An 18,603-nucleotide genomic window follows, 5' to 3' on the forward strand; every position below is an offset into this window, starting at 1 on the left:
CCGGTAACCAAACACGGGGGTGGGTGAGCGAAGCAAGCAGGGGGTGGAGCCCCCTAGTATTGTAATAAATCAAACTGTCATTCCACTTTATTGCAGGACAAGTAAGAATTATAATACTGTTGACAAATAAAATTGTAACTTGAAGCATGAAGCATATTAATACATATTAATGAACAAGGGGCTAAGAATTAAACATTCTGTCATATGCAGTAAATCATTTAAGATGAATACAATCCAATGTACCTGGAGGTCAAGATCAATACATACGGAAGGATACATATATCAAAAGTTGAAATTAATATAGCGTATTGTATTGGGAACTTGTGAAAGATTAAAGTTCAATGAGCCAATGTCGGGGACTAAGAATGGTACAACTACAAAAACAATCTTCTTATATAATACGCTACCGTGGTGGTCCGCTTGTCTGTCCAGGATTTCAAATCACTTGTAGCTCGCAAACCATTTGACCTATTGACCTGAAATATGGTACACATATACTAAATGACCTCTACTGTCTGCTTTCAGGGTGATGATTTTTATTCTTCCTTTTATTTTTATTTATATTAAAATCAACACTCGGCAGTGTGCAGCAGGGCGGCTATGCAGGCGCCATTCTCATCCCTACCACCTTCACCGTCACTTCCCCTCCCTCTTCATATCTTCAATCATTCTTGAAGCAGATTGAACACTTAAGTGTCAGCTGAAGTGAAAAAGTGAGAAAAACAAACTAAGTAATTGCAACATAAAAACGGACTTAAATCAGTTTTAATGCGAAAAGATGCCGACGGAAGAAGAGAAGGAGTGGGCTGCTAGGGTGGAGAAAAGAAGAGCTGCTCAGGAAGCAGCAAGCGCATCAACCTCTGAGCAAACGAATGCTAAACAGAGAAAGAGAATGAAAACTACGAATGCTCAAGTCAAGTTTATTCACTGCACATTATCGTGCAGTAGGCCGCTACTGTTAAAATATATTTCTATAGCACATCTTCATACAAAGGATGTACGATAGCTCAAAGTGCCATATAACATGTCAAAGAAATAGTTATATGCAAAGAAAAACAAATTAAATTTAGATAAGAATAATAATTAATAAATTCTATACACAAGATAACTAAATAATGAACACTTAGATAAGAAAGATATACAGGAGTGGTTATGGGTACGCAAGGCCAGAAATTTGAGCGCTTTCAAGAAGTGCACTGTGCCACTGTGGCATTCCTGTGAGTTAATAAAGTTTATAAAGCTAACCTGCATGTCTTTTTCCATACAAACAACTGTAAACCTACATTTTGCCCACCCCTTATAATTAAGAGGAGCCCATAAATACTGAGTTTTTTTTTTTAATTTTCTAAATGAAAGTTTGAAGATAAAGGGGCTATGACTATTGCATCAGTGACTTATGATCAGTACAGTAAGATATTTTTTAGGACCTCGGATCAATTCTTCTTGATACATCTGGGGCTCAGGATCAACACTGTGGAGTAAATAGCTCAGGATAAGACTGAAGCTGTATAATCCATCTGGAATTCATGATAAGTATGGTGGGACACGTCAGCCTGAGATTAATTTATCAGGGGCTAAGGTCAATCAGCGCTAATAAATCAAGAACTAATGAGTAGTACAATAAGCTATAATCAGTGGCAAGGCTGAGAGAGCATGATGTGTCAGGGTTTAATGAACAAAAGTTTGGAATCAATACCTCAGAGGTTAAAATGAAAACAGGTTAATTCATCATGAACTCATGCAAAGTGGGACATTTACTTTCCTGTACAGGGGCTAAGAATGATATACTGTATGTTATATTAGGTAAAGGATTATTGATCTAATCATCATGGGCTCATAATTAGCACATGGGATTAATTCAAAACGGTCAATACATACCGATACAACATGGATTCCTGATGAACCAGTGGGGCAGAAACATCATAGACTCAGGGTGACAAAGCCAAATACATGGGCAGCACCTGCCAAAACATTATGGATTCATGATCAGTAATGCTAATATTTCAGAAGATAAAATCACATATTAATCAATCAGACATTTGTGATCACTACATTATGATACATAAAGGTTCAAAAATAGCACATTATAATTCATCAGGTACTTAGAATCGGTACAAATTAGTAACATCAGATATCTAACAGCCTATGATTGAACAATCACAAATAAGACTGAAACAAAATACATTGTGATTCGTGAGTCACTGCCTTGCACCCCAAAACACGAACTGAGTCTCAGTATTTTAGCAAAACCAACTTTAATCACCTTGTAATAGGAACAGCATGTTTATTTATTGTAGCGGGATCTGCCACTCTCCTATACACAGACACGGCAGTCAGGCAGGGTCGTGACCAGGTTAGTGGCCAAGTAATACTGTTCCCTGTATTTACAAGGTTCCTTGTATCACCCATCGATGACAGGCGCTTATAGCGTGACCAGGATCATTTTGGAGTTGCTTCGGCGGTGAGCCACTGCAACGGATAAACAGTCTACCACATATGCAGTGATCACACTTCGGGACGGTCTTCAGCATGTTGTCCCGTTGGGGGGAGTCCTAAAAGAGTTTAGAAACCTCACAACATCCAGAACTAACAATAATACAGTTTGCTGTTTAAGAGCGTCAGATGGATCAACACATGAACACAAGTCAAAAACAGTGATAGTTTCATGGCGTGGATTAATACACACTAAAAATCAGTAGATAAGAGCCATGTTAAAGTGAGAACGTTCAACCATTCTAATTTACAACAGGCTCAAGATTATTGAGGCTAGAATTGATGCAGAATAATAGATTCAAAGTTCTAGAGTAATACAGTGGGTTATCAAAATGTGAAAATCCATCTCTCCGCATACTATAAGAAACAGTGCAAGGCAAACTATGATGCCAAGACACATAAATTCAGATACATCAGTATGAAACATCCATCCATCTTCTGTACACTATCTGGGAGACTGAAGATATCTCAGGGAGCATTATAAATAAGTCATTAACTGACTCAGTATTGGTGACAGTCATTTACAGAACACACATTTACACATTTACACTCATTCATTATTTTATCACTTTAGAGTCACTTATTAACCAAAACCACATGGGTTTAGGGAATGTCAGAGAAAATCCAAATACTTTCAGAGATCGTTCAAACTCTAGAAACACATTGGATTGGCTAAGAATCAAACCTGGGTCCCAGGTGTTGTGAGGCCACTGTGCCACCATGATGCTCTAGTTTGGCATGGTGTTGAAAGCATTGATTTTGAGATGGAAGTAAATCATTGAAACTGGCTTGAAAAGAGAGCATTCCTGACATTTTTCTCTTACAGCTGCTTTTTGAGCTTGAAGAAGATAAAAGCCAGACAGTGGAGAAGAAGATGGTATCCACTACAGAGAAGGATTAGCCTTTTCTTCTTTATCTAAACTGATAGCATTCTGCAGATGGATGTTTTCCCTATTTTCCTTGGTTAAAATGTTGATTGTGGTGCAGTCAGCTGACACTGAGGGTTTATCCGTAGTTACTTGGAAATATGGAGGCGTTTGGAATGTGTGGTGATCTTTGAATTTCCTGCAGGGAATTTACGACGCTCTATGACACATACAACAATGGAAACACTTCATATTGACAGAGGCCATTAAGAATACATTTAGACACCAAAGCAGAAGTCCTTCTTTTGTGTCATATGGTATGAAATTAGTAAATGTTTCTGCATTGGGTTTATGAAGAACGTGTTGCCAACATTTAGTATTTAGAAAAGAGTTTGTGTGAGATTAACCAAAGAGAAAATCAGATTAGCTGAACATTTTGTGCTTTATATGACAGCTGTGTGTGTATGTGTTTATGCACTAGTCTTTTAAAATGTGTCTTTATCTTTATGAAACATTTGCTTCAAGAAAAAAGAACAATCTTATTCAATAAAAGAAATATAAAGGCTGAACCCTATGTTCACAGGTACCCCAAGCATTCAACCGCTGCCTGATCTGACCCATTTAGCGGAGAATCACTCCTGGAACGTTAATCACAAGCTGGTCTTGTGACTGGTATTCAAGGTCCATAATTGAAAAGACGACGGGATTACTTAATTCTTTAATAAGAGGTCAGTGTGTAAGACATTCATGCTTTCTTCACTTAGGAGTGACTTTGCTTTTTGCCTTTGAACAGTTGAATTTTTCTTTTATTGTCTAAGGTCTAACAAATAAATGAGATCATTTCTAAAGTTGTCAGCAAGTTGGTAAGAGTTTACATTGTAGTCTGTTTCCTGTTATTTACTAAAAATGGAGGGATGACTTTCATAGTTTATTCGTTTTATATAACATAACATTCTGAAGCCTACTTATTATTACATTTTACAGTGTTACAGTTGTAAGAATTGGTGCATCATATTTGGTAGGTCCAGTGTTTAGCAGGAGCAAACACCACAAGGAGTTTCCACTGTGTTTTTGAGGTTTAAATAGTGTCGCCCCCTAGTGGCTAAGTAATTGAATTCCCAAAGCTTGGCAATTCATAGCTATATGCAAACTCCTAGTGGGACTGTAAGTGTGCAGACTGATGTGCTGGTGTACAGTAGAGTAGCTGTAAAATAATAATGTGCTAATGTAAAGGTGCTAAATAAAATAGTGTAAGTTATCCAAATACATTGTCTCAAAGTGGAATTGGTAAACTTTTGAGGAGTAAGGGGTCAGTCCCTTAAACTATGAAATATGTTTGTACTTTACCCTCATTTTAGTGATGGTTATACTCCACATATAGCAGGGGTTGGCAAAGTCGTTCCTGGAGGGCCGTAGGTTTTTGTTCCAACCCAATTACTTAATAAAAAGCACTTATTGCTGAAGTAACATTTCTGCTTCATTTTAGTTGTCTTGCTCATTAAGATTTTGAACCCTAATTGTTTATTTTAGTCTTAAACAGGTTTATTCTCATTTTTTAATTGCTCCTTATTAGCAATAAGATGCAAATGACAAAAACAACAACGTTTATTTATATAGCACATTTTCATATAAACAATTTATGTAAAAAGAAGCATTTCTCCATTTAGCTTGTTTATGTTTACATCTGTGTGTAATTATCGTGCACTTTTTGGTTTAATTAAATACTTGGGAGGAAAGTGAAGAAAAAAAAGTGAAGGACTGAGAATTACTCGTCCGTTTTAGGCTTCAAATCATTTGGATAATATCCTGGAAAGGAAAAAAAAAATCTAGGATATGAGAATGACCTGATATGGCCGAGTTAAAGCACTAACAAGCCATGAAATTAAATTATTGGCGAGGATTGTTTTCTAATTAAGCAATGGGGTTTTAACAAAACCTGCTGCCACTACGGCCCTCCAGGAATGACTGTGCTCACTCCAGACATATATAACATTGACGCATCATTTGGGTGATATGGCAAACTTCACAGAACTCACACATACATTTACACTCATTCAGTAACTGATCAGATTGTAATCACAAATTAAACCAAACTGCATGGTTTCAGGGAATGTCAGAGAAAAATCCAAATACTGTCAGAAAACACATGGAAACATGTAGAGAACATGCAGTCTCCAGAACCACATTGGATAGGCTAGGAATCAAACCCGAGTCCTTAGTGTGGTGAGAAACCCACACTATCCACTGTGCCACCGTGATGCCCTAGTTTGGCACTGCGTTAAATGCATTGACTTTGAGTTGGAAGAAAATTATTGAGATTAGCTGTAAAAGAGCACAATACACACATTATTAGCTATAAAACACTATGTAAAAATGCTGCATAAGACAATGCAGATTCTTCACATATCCAGATACATTCTTCAGGGTGGAATTCCTAAATTTTCCAGGAGTAAGGGGGTCAAAGACGTCAATCCCTTAAACTCTGAAATATTTTTTACATTACATTCATTCTAGTGATGATTATCCTCCACATATTGTGGCATCATTTGGACGATACAGAAAGTTTCTTGCACTCCTATGTTGTGGGTGTGGAATAATTCAAAAGAGTCAAGAGAGGGTCAAGGCAGTTTGCACATGAAAACTAAAAACTTTTAAAAGTTAATTAAATGAGGAATGAAAAGAATGTTAGGAACAACTATGTTGACAACTGAGTAATTATCTGTGTTACCAGTGTAATATTGAGCTGTCAAATGTACATTATTTTTGGGAAACAGACATGTTCCCCTGTGACATAAACAACAATTAAGTGTTGTTTGTATAATGTGTGAAGTTCATGTCTACATTTTCTCATTTATTACTAAAACATGAAAAACTTTTCTGTTTTAACAATGTGTTTACATAGATTGTTGTAGTCACAGAACACACATGAAATTATTTACTCTATACAATTCTAGGTAGCTCACTCCCAGATAATCAAGGCTTTAACTGGGAGAACTTCTTACCCGTTCTGCGGCGGTGGGGTGGGGGGTAGTGTAGCAGGCTGCTTGCTGCTTGGGCTTATCGACACATTCACAAGACAAAAGACGCTGACAGAGAGGTGCAAAGGGATTTTAAGGTGGGCTGGATTTATGAGTTTTTTCGTAGGCTATGGTAATTCTAGTGTTAAAAAGTAATAGGCTGGTATCAGAAGTGAAGGTGTGTTAAAATGTATTTTTTAAAGTAGCACTGTTTCCACCATCTTGAAAAACGTAATGTGAAAGAGAACCCAACCAAAATATGGCAGATTGTAAAATCACCACATGAACAATGACTGACCACAGGATTCAAGTCCAGAATGCTATAACTGTCCAGTGGTCCTATCCACTGTGCTACCATAAGATGAAAATGACGTCTGATTGTTTTTCTATTCCATCACTGTTTTATACAATACCTCTTTTTGGCTCTCCACCCACTGTAAAACCCTCACACTGTGCCATTCAAACTAGCGCGGTGCTGAGGTGGCACCCATTGCACGGCTCCGTTCGGGTCCTAATTTCGGTCTCGAGGTTGTTAGTCGTTTGGTGGGTACGGTAATGTGCTGTATGTGCTATAATGTGCACGCGGCCAACCTCTCTAGTTCCTCTCTTTCTATTTTATTGAGAACGATTGCTATGTACTTTACAAAATAATTAGCGCAAGGGTTGTACATTTATTTTTGTCATTATGGCTTACTTTGCAAGTTACGCTATGAAGTCAAAGGACAGCAATAAAGATTCAGCATAAGGTAGGGTTTACCATTAACCTCAGGAATTAAGATTTTGTGGTGTTAATGCAAATATTTGCATTTGTTTTTTGGCTAATTTAGAACCAGCACAGTTCCATGGTGTACTTGTGTAATAACTTAATTCTCTGAAAGTACCTGCCTGTTGAGCTTAAAAGAAACCATTGAATGCTGCAATGAGAATATCGTTTGGTTTACCGTTATACTCCTTTGTACTTTCTTTTGTAATATGGATCCATATAGCACGTCTTACTGCCTCATTTATTAGTGTTGTTGTTATGTTGTGTAACATGTGTGCATGTTAGCTGTCCAGCTTATAATTACATTTAAATCTGTCAGATACTTTCCTAAGGGTTACCTACCAGTGGTGCATTTATGTTATCATGTGACTTTAATTCTTGGTAAGCAGCATTATACATTTTTAAATGTTCAATTGACTTTTGCCTTTTTGTTTAGCTCTGTATCTGCTTTGAAATTCTACCCTGTGCCACCTGAACTTTTAAACCAAAAACAACACACATTTTTACAAAATGTGCTTGTTGGTGACAACAATGGCACTTAAATTTTAGTAAAATGCAAAATGAAACATTAAAAAAAATGTTCATATCTGATAAATACAGTTGAGGCCAAAAATTGATATCCACCTATACTAAATGCCACCAAACACTGACAAACTGCATGCTATGTAAACTTATGACTCACTGAAAATCTGATATAGTAAATAAAAGCCTGAATAAAATCTGTTACTTATTATTTTGGTGAAAAAAATCTATCAGTTATTATTTTGGGATGGCACAGAGAAGTGTAAAACTGCTGATCCCAGTGAGTGCATGTTCTCCTCGTGTCACCATAGGTTTCCTCCTGGTGCTCCAGTTTCCTCCCACAATCCAACGACATGCACATTGGGTGAATTGGTGATGCTAAAATTAGCCCCTGTCGGGATTTGTTCCTGCCTTGTGCCCTATGCAGGCCGGGATTGGCTCCAGCACCACCTCCCCTGCAACCCGGGTCTGGATTGAGTTAGAAAATGACTTGACCTATCATTATTTTGAAATCACCAGTTATAGAAATAAAGTAGATATCTTAATTGACTTAACATTGAGAAAGGAATGGTAATGTGACATGTGTGGAGTTGTGAAACATTGAGTTTCAAAGTCTTTAAGCCAAGTGATACGTAATCTTTTGCCCTCAACTGTATATTCTTGGATATACTTACTTTTATTATGTTTACATGATAAAGAAACCTAGCCTTGTGTATTAGCGCTTTCCTTTGATGTTAAATGGCAGCGTTTCTTCACATGAAAGCAGCCTGCACCTGCTTTTTCAAACAGACTGCTCACTTAACCACAATTTAACAGAATAGTCGAGTTGGGGGGAATGGAATTCAGTTAATGTCGTTATGGTATTGTTTCATATTATTTATAAGCATATTTTGATGTGGGGCCCTACAAAATGCTTCATTTCAACTACACATACAATGTTCTCCACATCACAAGACCTGCTGCACACCATGTTGACCTGCAATAATGTTAAGCGGTTCAACCTCCGCTCTGGTGCGCAACGTGAGAAATGATACGTGAACTGCGCTTCGTCAAAAATTCAGTAATCCTCGTTATCCTGACCAGCGGACAAGTTCAAACTTAATACCACGCAGCACTTCGCCACTCTCCGGCTCAGTGACCTGAAAGTGTTACAAAGACAACCTTGAAACCTCAGGATTCTTCATGTCTCAAACGGCACTTTACAAATAAGTAATGTTAGAAAACATGCAAACATTAAACGAATTATCCCACATTAGTGATGTGACCAAACAACATGTATTGTCATGGGGCAGTCCCATAAAACAGTAAACAACGTAGGTGTACAGGGTTAATTTTTAAATATATTTACCCGTCCCATAATTTGGACGCGACTAACTTCTAATTCCCTTACTGTATGCTGACGTCACACTGGGCTCATTGTTGGAAGTGTACTCCCGCGCGAGGTACAGCGGTCGGCTACACTTAGTCACCAATCATATAACGTCTATTCGAAATTGACACAAAATCTAACCAATTAGGTATCTCGTGATTGCACAGTTCACGCCTACATCAACGCGCAAGCTGGTTAGCATGCGTTCATTTAAGTTGTGAAAGAAGCGGTAGTCTTACTTAAAACGGCCGAGTATCTATTCGGAGTTAAGACAGGAAACAACCAGATCTGCATCTTCAGTTAAGCAAGAACTTTTTTTAAATATAGTGCAGCGCTTTCAGCAGTGTTTTTGTCTGAACTTTTTTTTTTAAATATAGTGCAGCGCTTTCAGTAGTATTTTTGTCTGGTATTGATTTTGAATTTGTGCGTAACGCCTTGTCCATACAATAACGTTACTTATGGTATTTGAGTGACTGTACAGAGCTTTGTTATGTGAAGTTGTGGTATATTCCTAATATGCCTAAATAGTATTGAAGCGGGTGGGAAATCCAGGCTCGCTTTTAGAGTTGAAAAATAACATAAGAAACTCCCAAAACCACTGATGGATAGATACATACATACATACATTGGGTTAACAACATCACAATTTTATACATCACGTCATCAAAATACAGTAAAAAAAAAAAATCCCGTTTTACAAGAAATATGAAATCCACGAAAATAACCATTATTCATATTGAAACTACAATCCCATTACATGAAACCAAGAGCAACCTGAAGAAGTGAAAAGGGAGAGTTGCAGGTGGTTTGGAGATGGGATTGGGGGTCTATGAAGGTGAGTTTTCAGAGCACAAACTCCAGCTTGTCATCAGCACATACACATAACACATTATTCCCAAACTGTATCTTCCTAAATTTTTTGACATTCTTTGTAGCCTTATAAAAAATTGAAATCCACTAATATTCTGCTTTCCCATATCATTTAAAAAGCATAACTGAATCTTGACATCCAAATCCACTAATCTTATTTTTGCAGGTTTTCCATACTGTCATCTTGACTTGACCAATAATAAAGTTGGCACAGTCCACATTATATAAATAAATAAATGTGTCACGAAATATGTTTTTCATTGCTTATTTATTTATTTCATTTTGTCCGTAACATTCCTGCAAACCGTCATGAAATACGGCTTGAAATAAAACTGTCACTTTCACTCGTCAAAGTTGAGAGGGTGGGCTCTAACACGCCCTCTAGTTACTGATTGGTGAATCGATAGCACAAGAATTAATTAGAAAAATGCTTACTACTGCCGATTAAATGGATTCTGCCGAAGATATTACGTATTTCAGAGAGAGAATTGAAGATTTATCGGAAGAAATTACAATGTTGGCGGCCCTTTTAGAACTGAGTATTTGACCCTTGTTTTACGAGTAGAAAGTCAGTTGCATATTCGCAGCTACTTTTTCAAACAACTGTACAGCTCTGATCAGTGGTAAAGTTGTTCAGTTCAAAATATTAGGCGGAGCTGCTTTGGGCATTCCATGTCAAAGTACCTAAACTAATACAGCCGTTGCAGCATCAGATATCAAACTGGCTCATTCGCCTTGTGATTGTCTTCTCCGATACACCATATAGATCTGCAATATGTCGTACTTTTAAACCGCATAACAGAAGGTGTTCTATTGACTCAGCTGGAATGTCAAAGGATGGACGTCCAGAGCAGGGTACTGCATCACCTGAACTGGAGTGTAGTAGAGTCTGTTCCACCTGTTCTTCGATAATTTCAAAAACAGTTTCATCTATATCGGAGTCTAAAAGGGCCGCCAACATTGTAATTTCTTCCGATAAATCTTCAATTCTCTCTCTGAAATACGTAATATCTTCGGCAGAATCCATTTCATCGGCAGTAGTAAACATTTCTCTAATTAATTCTTGTGCTATCGATTCACCAATCAGTAACTAGAGGGCGTGTTAGAGCCCACCCTCTCAACTTTGACGAGAGAAAGTGACAGTTTTATTTCAAGTCGTATTTCATGACGGTTTGCAGGAATGTTACGGACAAAATGAAATAAATAAATAAGCAACGAAAAACATATTTCGTGACACATTTATTTATTTATGCTCTCATTTCATGACATATTTATTTATTAAGGCTGTCATTTCATGACACATTTATTTATTTATGCTCACATTTCACAGTACTTTTATTTATTTACGCATTTATTTATTTATTTCATTTTGTCCGAAATATTCCTCCATACCCCATGCTGTAATGGCTTGTACGGTGACCTCCATGCTGGCTTTATTCTGTCAGAAACTGTAATTTTTTTTTTTTCCAAAACGTATCTGGGATCATCTTCAACGGACCTTGATTTGTAACTTTTATGCAGGTTCTGTAGAGTTGCTTTCCTGTAGCTGATGGCAGAGACAAGTCCACCGGGCTCCTTACTGACAGCAAGTTGTTTATTTCATTGTCAGTCCATTCACCCACTGGGGAAAAGTGGGATCACTGGATGGATAAGTCTTTGTTTCAAAGAAACACTCCACAAGTTTTAGTTGGGTAGATAGACGGATTGATGGGTAATATGTAGATATTTTTATATGATGCCAAATAAATCATTCTCAAGTACACTCCAAAATGACTAAAAAGAAAGAAAACTAAAAAGTAAGGAAACTTCTGACTTGGCAGTTACAATCACTGTGAGGTATTATACAGGCCTATTGCTGTTGGTATAAAGGCCCCCAGTTGCCTTTCTTGACACACTTCTGCTGAATGATCTGTTGGGTGAAAGTCCTCAGTGTTACTGTGTCAGAGAGGGGATGTGAAGCATTGTTCATAATGGCACTCAGTTTTGTTTTCGTGACTACTTCCAGGGGTTCAAAGTGCAGAGTGGTGATGCTGACGTTAAGACGCAGAGAAGAAACAAACTTCTTCACCTGACTCCTATGCTTTGTCTCACCCCCCCCTTATTTATACATGGCCTTAGTGCAGAATCATCAGAGAATGTCTGCAAGTGACATGACTTAGTGTTATATTCATAGTCTGAGGAGTACAGGGTGAGGCGAAAAGGAGAGGAGTCTGTTCCTTGTGATGCTCCTGTGTCGCTTACCTCTGTTATCAGAGACAGTCTACACATTGGGAGTTGCTGGTTTTTAAAGGGTTACTGGCCCCCATGTTTTGTTTTTTTTTTTTTGCTTTTGCTTTGTACCCTGTGTTTCCAGGATAGACCCAGCATCCCCTGAATTGGGTTAAGCAGGTTTCAGAATGTTATGTCATATAACACCATTGCACGGGTCAGTGACGTATGCACCTCCATCTAACCTTGCACTTGCCTGCATAAAAGCTTGCAAAAACATGTGTTAAATACAGCCGGTCTGCAATTGCGATTTTTCAGTTGACAAATTTCATGTGCTGTTGGAAAATCCATCATGTTTTTTTGTGATAAATTGTCTCTATATTTTAAACAACAACAAATACACAAATAATATCAGGGAAGAAAGTATTGGCACACTACCCAAAGTAACTGATATTATAGATTGCTCAAGTCTAGTTTAATTTCCATTCAGCATTCTAGTGGACCAGAGTTTATCACAGTAGGACTGGGTGATAGAAAGGACCTAACTCTCAATGGATTGCCATTCAGCAGCAGGGCCAACTCAAAGGTGCAATTTAGAGTTACCAGTTAACCTAACATATATGTCTTATAGGGTGTGGGAGGAGAAAAACCTGTAGAGATGTTGAGAAAGTGCCTAAACTTCAACAAGCCATTACCTGACATGGGATTTAAACCCCTCTGTTAAGCTTAGGGCCCACCATGTCAACCCTACCCAACACAAAAATATGCAAAGGTCAAAATCAAATGCTGAGATCACCAAAATCACACATCAGCCTGTACAGCTACCCTAATTAATCTCTAGTCCTGGAATGTGAAGACTGAGCAACAGGGATAAAAAGAAAAGAGAAAGAGTGAGAGATTTTATAAGTTTAAACCCAGGTATTTATATGTATGTTATTTGCAGGTCCTATTTGTGGAATTAAGCTGACAAATGTACAAAGTGCTGAGATTGGCATTGTTAATGCTGGCTGAGGATAGCTCCATGTGAATGAGATTACAGAAATGGGGGCCCTGGTGTAAAAGTGTCAGCTATTCCTTCCACCCTTAAACCAAATGGAACTTAGCAGTGATGTTACACAGCAAAAAAGATTTCAAAAGAAGTTCAATTATAAAATGAATGGTATCCAGTAAAATAAAAGAAGGGTAAAACAAAACATAGCAACCTCCAACCGGAAAGAACAAACAAGTGGACAGCAGAAGTGCTTAAAAATGAAAGGGTCCTACTGACCTAGGTTGCAGAAAATGCATACTGTAGAGGTTTAGGGAAAAGCTTCATAGTGAAAACTTTGCCAGGGTGTTAAGAGTATTTAGGCCCAGTAAAACTGAGTAAAGTGATATTGTGTGGTATTTAGAATTCAATAATTGATTTTTGAGGACAACATTTCCACCATAAGGCTTTGGGCCTCTGTCTCAAGAAAGCGTATTGTAGTTATTCAGTTTTGTATAGTTAGAAAGGTCGTGTAATTATTACACCATGCTAATACTTCATTTAGAGTTCTAATACAGTGTAGCCACAAAAATGTTATTTATGACTGTCCTAGTTATTATTTTTTGTTTTGTATTATTAAATGAGATGTAATTGCTTCACAATTGGCTTCGAATTGTCCCACAGGGCACAAGCACTTCACATCAATTTCTTCACTGGAATCTAGAATGCCCCATCAGTCCCACGTCATGTGAAAATAGCAATGGAAATCACTGCCAGGCAGTGAGTATCTCAGTAAGTGCGGAAACTGGTAGACAAACTCAACAAGTGCTCATGGGAGGAAGAAGGAGAGGCCAGGACAGAGTGTGTGTGAGAGCAATGGAAATGGGTGCTTAATCAATGGACAGGTGGGCATATTGGTTGAGCAAGCCCACATGACAGATAGGGCTTAAAACCATGTGAATAAGTGTGTGTATTTATGTGATTCTGCTTTACAATTGACTGTTGTCCCTTTCCAGGGCCGGTGCCCACCTTGTACACAGTACAGCCTGAACAGGACCCCAACCTCTATGACAGCACGCTTGATTTAAGCAGGTTCAGTAAAAAGTTGAATATTACATGTTTTAGGATCAATTTTAATGTTTTTTATTGGATGAACTTGGCTGTATTTGTGGGAATTTCTTTTAAACTTATAAAAAAACAGCTAATTGGACCAGCACTCCAGGGATCATGGTGGAATCTCCTGCAATGTCTTCTGCTATATTTTTAGTGCTGTTGTTGTGTGAAGCCATTTATTTATAAGCTTAGCTCTCATTATAGATTTGGTTGACATTTGCCCTGTTTGGATCTTTGGAGTCTTTCTTTAAATACAGATAAGCATTGCCCTTTGTAGTCAATGAGATGAGAAGACAAAACAGGATTTCCAGTTAACCTCTTATTTTCTTCTGCACGGTACTCTAAAAAAAGATTGAATGATTGAATGCCTTCATTGCCCTCTACCTGGAAGATGACAACACTGTTTTGGCATTAAGTCTTTTTATATGAATAAATAATTTGCAGCCTGCACAGAATATTACTGATGGCTAGATGAATGGAGTCCCGACACACACCTGATGTCAAACAACAGCACGTGGCTTCCTGTTTGAATCCTTTAAGACAGCTCTTTTAAAGGGTAAGGCTCTGAAGGTGAACACCACAGAATAATCTGTCAGCACTTTTCATTTGACTTACTGTTACTGTAATTAAGAGTTGAGGTCCTATGATGTCAGCCATCTGTCTTACAAGGTTAACTTACAACTCCTAGGAGAGGTCGTACTGCTAAAAGTTAATAAGGTGGCCCCCTTGCACAAACTAAAGTACAAGCACTAAAAGTTATACTCTAAAGGGTAAAAACGTATATCGGAGTGATGTTTAGGGGTTTAAAAAGTGTATGTGTGTAATAGTTACAGTCACTTGAAAAAGTTTGGGAACCCCTCTTAATTCTTTGGATTTTTGTTTATCATTGGCTGAACTTCCTTTTAATATCTGACATGCCTTATGGAAACAGTAGTATTTCAGCATGACATTAAGTTTATTGGATTAACAGAAAATATGCAATATGCATCATAACAAAATTAGACAGGTGCATAAATTTGGGCACCCCAACAGAGATATGACATCAGTACTTAGTTGAGCCTCCTTTTGCACATATAACAGCCTCTAGACGCCTCCTATAGCCTTTGATGAGTGTCTGGATTCTGGATGGAGGTATTTCTGACCATTCTTCCATACAAAATCTCTCCAGTTCAGTTAAATTTGATGGCTGCCAAGCATGGACAGCCTGCTTCAAATCGTGCCATAAATTTTCCATGATATTCAAGTCAAGGGACTGTGATGGCCATTCCAGAACATTGTACTTCTCCATCTGCATGAATTCCTTTGTAGATTTCGAACTGTGTTTTGGGTCATTTTCTTGTTGGAATATCCAACCCCTGCATAACTTCAACTTTGTGACTGATGCTTGAACATTATCCTGAAGAATTTGTTGATATTGGGTTGAATTCATCCAACCCTCGACTTTAACAAGGGCCCCAGTCCCTGAACTAGCCACACAGCCCCACAGCATGATGGAACCTCCACCAAATTTGACAGTAGGTAGCAGGTGTTTTTCTTGGAATGCGGTGTTCTTCTTCCACCATGCAAAGCGCTTTTTGTTATGACCAAATAACTCCATTTTTGTCTCATCAGTCCAAAGCACTTTGTTTCAAAATGAATCTGGCTTGTCTAAATGAGCATTTGCATACAGCAAGCGACTCTGTTTGTGGCGTGAGTGCAGAAAGGGCTTCTTTGACATCACCCTGCCATACAGATGTTCTTTGTGCAAAATGCCCTGAACTGTAGAACGATGTACAGATACACCATCTGCAGCAAGATGTTCTTGCAGGTCTTTGGAGGTGATCTGTAGGTTGTCTGTAACCATTCTCACAATCCTGCTCATATGCCGCTCCTGTATTTTTCTTGGCCTGCCAGATCTGGGTTTAACAGCAACTGTGCCTGTGGCCTTCCATTTCCTGATCACATTCCTTTCAGTTGAAACTGACAGTTTAAACCTCTAAGATAGCTTTTTGTAGCCTTCTCCTAAACCATGAGACTGAACAATCTTTGTTTTCAGATCTTTTGAGAGTTGCTTTGAGGATCCCATGTTGTCTGGCAATCTTCAGAGGAGAGTCAAAGGGAAGCACAACTTGCAATTGACCACCTTAAATACCTTTTACCACTCATGATTGGACACTCCTGTCTATGAAGTTCAAGGCTTAACAAACTCATCCAACCAAGTAGTCAGCATTGAGCAGTGACAGGCATTCAAATCAGCAAAATGACAAGGGGACCCAAATTTTTGCACAGCCAGTTTTTCACATTTGATTTAATTTCATACAACTAAATACTGCTTCACTAAAAATCTTTGTTCGAAAAACACCCCAGTACTCTGATGTTCCTAGGAAATGAAAGACATACCACTGTTATCTTTTTTGTTGAAAGTGGAGTAAATTATTATGTAGGCTGAGTGGGGTTCCCAAACTTTTTCATATGACTGTATACCTGTTGCAGCTTTCAGGCCAGAAGTGTTGTCAATCTTTCATTAATTTTTCTAATTTCAGCACCATCGGGTGTTGCAGCCCAAGACAAAAGAAAATGAGAATTCACTGCAGGAATGACGCTTGCACTTTGTTATATTGGTCCAAATCAGCCTGACTTGGTCATCTCTTGGGTTGAGGAAAACCGGCAAACTCCTCCTTTTAGCAACATAACTGTTCTCCTATACTGATGCACATAAGGTTATATATAGTATATTTTATAACTTGTTTAGACTGTTTGGTCCAAGGTTACATCCAAGCAGTGTAATTGAAATTCATACTTGCATGCTTCCCACAGATGAGTGGCAGCAGTACAGCACCAACTGAGTCATTTAATCCAACACTAGACACTATATGCAATATTACATGTAGGTGACAATATAATAATAATAATATATTTTATTTATATAGCACCATATATAACACTTATATAGCACTTTTGACACATATTTACAGGAAGTTACTGCGCACTGGACAGATTGTGAAGGACTGGAAAATGGCAAATATCATCCCATTATATAAAAAGGGGGACAGGGCAGATCCATGCAACTATAGGCCAGTAACCTTAACATGCATCACAGGAAAATTAATGGAAGGAATTATTAAGGATAAGATTGAGTAACACCTGGCAAGGACAGGAGTTATTCTGAACAGTCAGCATGGGTCGGGTTCAGAACCGGGAGGTCGTGTTTTACCAACATGCTGGAATTCTATGAGGAGGTAACAAAAGGATACGGTCAAAGTGGAGCTTATGATATTATTTATCTGGACTTTCAGAAAGCATTTGATAAGGTGCCACATGAGAGGTTGGGCATCAAGTTAAAAGAAGTTGGAGTTCAGGGTCATGTTTTTAGATGGGTGCAGAATTGGCTCAGACACAGGAAGCAGAGGGTGATGGTGCGAGGAACCTCATCAGAACTGGCCAATGTTAAGAGTGGTGACCGTCAGGGGTCAGTGCTGGGGCCGCTGCTATTTTTAATAAAGATAAATGATTTAGATAGGAATATAAGTAACAAGCTGGTTAAGTTTGCAGATGATACCAAGATAGGTGGATTAGCAGATAATTTGGAATCCGTTATATCATTACAGAAGGACTTGGATAGCATACAGGCTTGGGCAGATTTGTGGCAGATGAAATTTAATGTCAGCAAATGTAAAGTATTGCACATAGGAAGTAAAAATATTAGGTTTGAATACACAATGGGTGGTCAGAAAATCGAGAGTACACCTTATGAGAAGGATTTAGGAGTCATAGTGGACTCTAAGCTATCAACTTCCCAACAGTGTTCAGAAGCCATTAAGAAGGCTAACAGAATGTCAGGTTATATAGCGCCTTGATGTGTGGAGTACAAGTCACAGGAGGTTCTGCTCAACCTTTATAACACACTGGTGAGGCCTCTTCTGGAGTTCTGTGTGCAGTTTTGGTCTCCAGACTACAAAAATGACTTGGCAGCGCTAGAAAAGGTCCAGAGAAGAGCGACTAGGCTGATTCCAGGGCTACAGGGGTTGAATTGTGAGGAAAGATTAAAAGAGCTGAGCCTTTATAGTTTAGGCAAAAGAAGATTAAGAGGTGACATGATTGAAGTGTTTAAAATTATGAAGGGAATTAGTATAGTGGATTGAGACTGGTATTTTAAAATGAGCTCATCAAGAACACGGGGGCACAGTTGGAAACTTGTTAAGGGTAAATTTTACACAAACATTAGGAAGTTTTTCTTTACACAAAGAACGATAGACACTTGGAATAAGTGCCCAGGTAGTGTGGTAGACAGTAAGACGTTAGGGACTTTCAAAACTCAGCTTGATGTTTTTTTTTGAAGAAATAAGTGGATCGGACTGGCGAGCTTTGTTGGGCTGAATGGCCTGTTCTCGTCTAGAGTGTTCTAATGTTCTAATACCAATGATCAAACCTCCTCA

At 38.3% G+C, this 18,603-nt stretch overlaps 1 protein-coding gene across 4 annotated transcripts in view; it reads left to right on the top strand.

The window, feature by feature from the left end:
• Positions 1–18,603, top strand: part of slc29a1a (solute carrier family 29 member 1a) — a 196,284-nt gene that overhangs the window by 87,007 nt on the left and 90,674 nt on the right. For 2 of the 4 annotated variants that reach the window (XM_039738832.1, XM_039738833.1), the window contains one exon: positions 3,943–4,087. The exons of the other annotated variants lie outside the window; for them this stretch is intronic. The gene's annotated coding sequence lies outside the window, so the exon portion shown is untranslated. The remainder of the gene's footprint in view (positions 1–3,942; positions 4,088–18,603) is intronic. 4 annotated transcript variants of the gene reach the window in all.

Source organism: Polypterus senegalus, chromosome 16 (genome assembly GCF_016835505.1).
Source record: "Polypterus senegalus isolate Bchr_013 chromosome 16, ASM1683550v1, whole genome shotgun sequence".
Lineage (NCBI taxonomy): Eukaryota > Metazoa > Chordata > Cladistia > Polypteriformes > Polypteridae > Polypterus > Polypterus senegalus.